This window comes from Clytia hemisphaerica, unplaced genomic scaffold (genome assembly GCF_902728285.1).
Source record: "Clytia hemisphaerica strain Z4C2 unplaced genomic scaffold, Clytia hemisphaerica genome assembly, whole genome shotgun sequence".
NCBI lineage: Eukaryota > Metazoa > Cnidaria > Hydrozoa > Leptothecata > Clytiidae > Clytia > Clytia hemisphaerica.
The window spans coordinates 1,507,866-1,514,431 of NW_027104561.1; positions in this window are offsets into that span (position 1 = coordinate 1,507,866).

Sequence of the window (6,566 nt, forward strand, 5' to 3'; positions counted from 1 at the left end):
TATTTGAAAAAATCTTTCCTGGGTTATAGGGTAAGAATTTTCACTAGTGTTGACAAATTTCTGCAAAATCAGACCAGTGTGGCTATGCTGAAAGTGAACATTTTGGGTAAAGTACTGCAAAATACCAACTCCAATAGAAAACGTGACCAAATTGAAATTTTACACACTGTCCTAGATTATCAATAATTATCACTGGTGAAAATTTCAAGTTAAAGTTCTGGCAGGTGTTCAATAAAACAACGGGTCCCAAAATTACGAAATAGGTTTATAGATTCTCGTAATTTGAGCCGAATGTTAAACATTTTAGCTAAAAATTAGCAAATTTTTGTCAAAGGGTCAATTTTCGAACTTTGGCTCGGACATACACGTCACCTTCCAGCCTAGTACCCATCCCGGTGTAACCGTAAATCTTTACTCCCCGGAAAAAATCACTCCCTCACTTATAATTTCCCGGGAAAAAATGACCCCCGGAGTAATAATTACCTGAGAAATTATTACTCCCCCGTGGAAAAAATTACTCCCCTTCAAATTGCCAATTTATTAGCTCTAATTAGGGGGGAGTGTTATTTTCCCAGTAAATTATGACTCCCTGGTGAAATTCAAATTATACATTCGATTTCGACATTCCAATCAATGAAGTCACTTGCTAAGTAGAGACGTTTTAAAAATGTATGCATAATGTAATCCATAAACTTTATTGTTGTGGTTGCTGTAAAAGAAAACCTAGCCATAAAATCATCTACAAGTTAAAGTGACCTGTTGTTACCCCCACCCATCCGTTGAACTGTACCCCTGGTGACGCCAAGAACATTTTCATCCGTTCGGGCAAAAATCAAAGAATGCTATCCCAACTGTAGCGATTTTTTATCTTCATTTTTCTGTTGAAATATTCTACTCTAAGGACCTGAATAATAGAGGGGTCCAAATATAAAAGGGGGAGGGGGTCCGAAATTTCTGTAAAATATAATAGATGGGGGGTTTGAATAAACGGGGGGGGGGTTCGAAATCAGTATAGTCAAGAAAGATGCCTTTTTATTAGAATCTTTATTTTATATATATTAACGAACAAGACTTTTTTGAATTAAATTTCAAGAATTATTTCAAAATAAAGAAAACAGTGTTGCAGTGTCAAGATGTAGCCAGGTTTTTAAAATATCTCTCTATTTTCTAACCCAAGCAAATCGCACTCAAGAAAAAAGTTTAAATTCAAATTAAAAGTCAAATTAACAGTAAAAGTTTCCATATTGATTTTGTTATTTATTCATGATAAACAGGAAAAAAAAGATTAGGAAACCGAATGTTTATCGTGATCTATGCCAGTTTTTTGGTATACTATCAGGGGAGTAAAAAATTCCCGAAGGGAGTCATTATTTTCGCATAAATTTATAATCCCGGAAGTAATAATTTCCTGGGAAAAGATTACTGGGGAGTAATTATTTCCCAGTAAATAATGACTGGAGAGTATAAATTTTGGGGAGTAATATTTTACAGTGACACCGAGCGCTAATACATCATAATACTTTTCAATTTCAAAAAGTTTGCTGACACACTAAACTTAAAATGTTATTTTCTTTCGTTTTCTTTCGTCTATCTCTCTCCATGACATATAACACAACACACAACATCACACATATCGATTTTTGAGGGCTATTTGTGATATTCATGACGTAATGTTCTCTACGGAAATACCCCAGTTTTCGCCAGTAGTGGCAAATTTAAACTAGACAAAAGTTGTATAAAATTTGCACTGCTACGAAAATCCTGGACGTTTCCAGAAAACATTACGTCATTGATAACATTACTATGAATATAAAGGACAGGGAAATAACCTAACGAATTATACGAGAGTGGCATACGAAAGGACACGAAAGAATCTTGCAAACTAGTGGATGAAATCACCACTCGTGTCTTTCATTCTTGCAACCTTGCATCGATTAGTTATTTTGAAATAATTTTTATATTTTCCCTGACAGATTAAACAGCAAAATTTCACGCGTTCGGGTCTGGGAAGAAGCTTTGACACGTAACCAGATAACGGTGTTCGATTGTCCCGCAGTTTTCAAGATTTACTTATACTAGGTCACAGTGCAGATCTAAACCACACTGAAACGACCGCCTTCCATCACGCATCACGCTCGCGAAAGAGCACGCACACATTATTAACGTCATCTCCAGTACATTTTAGATTATTCATTGAAAACAGATTACAATATAGTCATTTTTCATGTCTCGATTATTCAACTCTGAATAAAAGACATTCAGCGAAAAAAAAGAGAAACACCTGGGAATCTAGTTAAAAAAACGAAAGTAAATGGTAGACAAAGTAATGAGCCAAGGCAAAACGAGATTAGCGTACCACTATGAAAGAAGCCGCCTCCGGCGGTCGATCATTTTATAAGAAACAATTCACTGTGAGAACTAAGTAATAAAAACCTCTGTGAAATATTGAGAGTTAAAAAACAAATTCGTTCAGAGATAAATGGTAGGCAATTGTATATGGAACAATCTGACTCTTCGCCCAACAAAAGTACTAACTTTTTTTGCAGCTGGAATGATCATTGAGCACCTTAAAGGCCCCCCGCTTAAAATACCATGGCTACCAAATCGTAAACAGAATCATTGAATTTGGATCTTTTAGACCTTTCCAAGCCATAAAAACATAGCAAAACTAAGGTTATCTTCTAAATTAATTAAGAAGTTCACCATGAATTTAATTTATCCAAAAAGAATAATCAAATACCAAACAATAAAAAAGTAAACCAAACTTATTGTCAACCTCTTGGTGTTTGAATCAATTTTTTATACTCCTTATGTGATGGTCAAAAATGTTGTTTAAACAAAAAATGTATATGTTTGCGTATGTGTCTTTCTTGCCAGAACATAAAAACATAATAAAACGAGAGAATTCACTTCGGTTCTATGAGACGAAGAGGATTCCATCCGGGGGAGGTCATTCAAGGTAAATAACCTACCATATGATCGGCCCTTAAGAGTTTATTTTCCAAGCTTCCAAAAGTGCACTATAATGGTCGAAATCAGCAATGAGATGAGAAAACACTCCAAGAGTGTAATACTTTTTCCTGAAAATGGTCAAAACTTTTCAAGAAAATGCACCGTAGGGGTCGATTTCTCGCTCAAATTCTGCAAAATTTTCTCTTCACTGTAAAGGTCCGATTTAAAAGTCATAATTTTAGGCGGCATGTATGGTCGCTTTTGAATCAAGTGACCCCCCCTAAAGGGTTTCATGAAAAGCATAAAACTGAATGACGTATCTTTTCCCTGATCCTTTCTCTATCAAATTTTCTGAGAAATTTGTACTTTCATTTTCGAAAAGAAGTTTTTTCAAGTTACTGTACTGTTTAAAAAAATACTATTATGAAATCAAAATAGCTTTCGCAATCGTCAAAACACATGATACACTCAGGATTGGTATTCTTGTTGACTCGGATGATTCAATTTATTTTGAGATCATGAAAAAAAAAAAAAAAAAAAAAAAAAAAAAAAAAAAATTAGACGTCAAATATTTTTCTCGAGTTCAGACGTTCTTTTTGGAGCTCTGAGTTTTTTCAACAGAATTTTTGAAATTTTTCTCAAAAATTTATAATTTTTGACCAATCTTTCGAAAATTCTTTCACCATCAACCAAGATGAAGAAGATTCTTCGCAGTAGCCGAGTCAGTCCACCATCACCATCACCCTCTGCATCTGGCGAGCTCAATACAAGCATAGAAGAAATTCAAACATGCCGACCATCGCATTGCATCACAGATCGTAAAAAGGACCGTTTTAACTGTACCGAATGCATGAGAAGTGTACATTACTCTTGCACTGAACTTCCAGCTTATTATATACAGCTTATCAAAGATAAAAAGAAGGGCATCAAGTTTATTTGCATAAACTGTGTCGAAATGTCAAAGAATATTGCCAACAAGTATCCTTCTACAAGTCAACAAGTCAAATCATTAAAAAGAGACGTTACGAACTGTGAAAATATCATAAAGGTGAAAGCAGAAAAGGAGAAAGAAATTCTCAAGAAATGTGAAGCTAGCAAGACTGAAGCTGATTCAAAGAAAAAAGAACTTGCAGAACTGAAGAAAAAAATGGACAAGAATCCTGCACTCCATACTTTGGAGTACGTCGAACAAAAAATGGACGCGAACATGGAGAAGTTCAAAGAGGATGTAGAAACACTGATCAAAACTGAGCTAAAATCCATTTTAAATAAGTCGTACGCTGACGCTACTAAGATCTCGGGAACATCCGAATCAAAACAAACAACAATGAAGGAAGCAATTCGTGAAGCATGGCGAGAGGAGGACGCGGAAGAGAACGATAAATTCAAAAGGTCTTCCAACATCATTGTTCACGGATTAACTGAGCAAGAAACTAATGACGACCTCAAGTGGGCAAAAGATCTTGTTAGAGATACACACTCCCGGGTTGAAATCAAGCGTGTCACTCGTCTTGGAAGTCCATCACAAGAGAAGAAGCGACCTCTTTTGGTTTGTCTCTCAAACGAGAGAGAAAAGTCCACACTCTTTGGCAATCTTTGTCTTCTTAAGGGTATTGAAAAATATAGGGCAGTCAGTATCACTGAAGATCTAACACCCGATGAAAGAAACCAATTAAAAAAACTTTCGAACCAAGCTAAAGAACGTAACGCAAATAATAACTCTGAAAATGAAAAATGGAGAGTGCGGGGAAATTCAAAAAACGGATTCTTCCTCATCAAGATCAAGACGAAACCCCAAATAGAGAATGCAACCAAGAAAGTTGTGTTCAAAAATCTCACTCAAACACAAAAAACAAAAGAACAATAAATCAAAAAAGTCTGAATCAAGTCCCTCGCCATGATCTAACAATAAATGGTATCAAGTTTTATTACTGCAACGCTGATATTCTAACATCAGGCAAAAAGAAAGAACTTATACAAAACGTAGAGAAACAACAACCACACATTGTTGCCATATGTGAAGTAAAACCAAAACATGGAACACTAAGAGAACTACACGAGTACGAATTCAAAGATTATAAAGTTGTTTGTCATACGAATATGGATACCTACATTGGCCGTGGAGTTATCATTCTTGCCCACGCATCAGTTCAGCATTTGATTGTTAATGTGACCAAATCAATAAATCAAGTCAACTTTATTGAAGCTTGTATCATAGAAGTTCGCCTAAGTGGTAATGACTTACTGGTTTTTGCATGCATGTACCGCAGCCCTACCAGCAGTAACATGTCGAATGAAAACAACATCAGACTTAATAAGCTCATTTACGATATTTCATCCATCAAAAAATATTCCCATAAATGCTTTGTAGGGGATTTCAACTTTCCTACAATTAACTGGGAAAATTGGACGACAAAACATCAGGAAGAAAGCAAAGAAGAGAAGTTCTTAGATACTCTCCGCGACTCTTTCCTCCATCAGAACGTAGACGAACCAACACGATGCCGTGGAACCGATGAACCATCTTTGGTTGATCTCATTCTAACAGGAGAAGCCAACCAAACACAAAATCTGGAATATCTCAGTCCATTGGGTAAAAGCGATCACAGTTCCCTGACCTTTAGCATAAAGTGCAATGCATATGTAAAGCCCACATCGGAAAGGTACAATTATGATAATGCTGATTTTGAAGCAATGAAGCAAAATCTTGAAACAGGTAACTGGCAAAGGATTTTTCTAGATGCGGCTAATGACAAATCAGTCGAGGAACTTTGGCAAGTTTTCAAGAATAAAGTAAGCGAATTGCAAAACCGTTTCATCCCGCTCAAAACGATTGGAGGCGAGGGTTGGAGAAAGAGAGGAAGAATTCCTATTCCAAAAGATCTCAGAACTGAAATAGCAAAGAAAAAGCGTCTACATAGAAAATGGATGAAATCATCGCCGCGAGAGAAAGACGAGAATCGCGTGAAATACACCCGTGTACGCAACCGAGTGACGAAAATGATGACACAAGCCCATAGAAATTACGAACGGAAAATCTGCAACAATTCAAAAACAAAACCAAAAGTTTTCTGGTCACATGTCAGGAGCAAAATGAAATCTTCCAGTACGGTATCATCATTACTTGAGGCACCAAATGACAAAAATTCTTTGAAACATGAAGACCATGAAAAGGCGAATATACTTCAACGTCAATTCTGCAGTGTTTTCACAAGAGAGCCTCCTGGGGAGCTACCGGACTTCGAGAAAAGAACTGAGTCCGTAATCGATGAAATCCATATAACAAAAGAAATGATCCAGATCGAAATAAAACATCTAAATCAAAATAAATCATTTGGTCCTGATGGAATACATCCTAAGATGCTACTGTCGTTATCTGACTACGTCTCTGAACCTCTTGCAGTAATAATGAACACATCATTAAAGGAAGGGTCTCTACCAAAGGATTGGAAAGAAGCTCACGTAATACCCATATATAAGAACAAAGGTGCTCAAAATCTTGCAGTAAATTATCGACCTGTAAGCTTGACATCAATAGTATGCAAACTGATGGAGTCAATAGTGAGAAAGCATATTATGGAGCATCTTCTTGATCAACATCTTTTATCGAACAA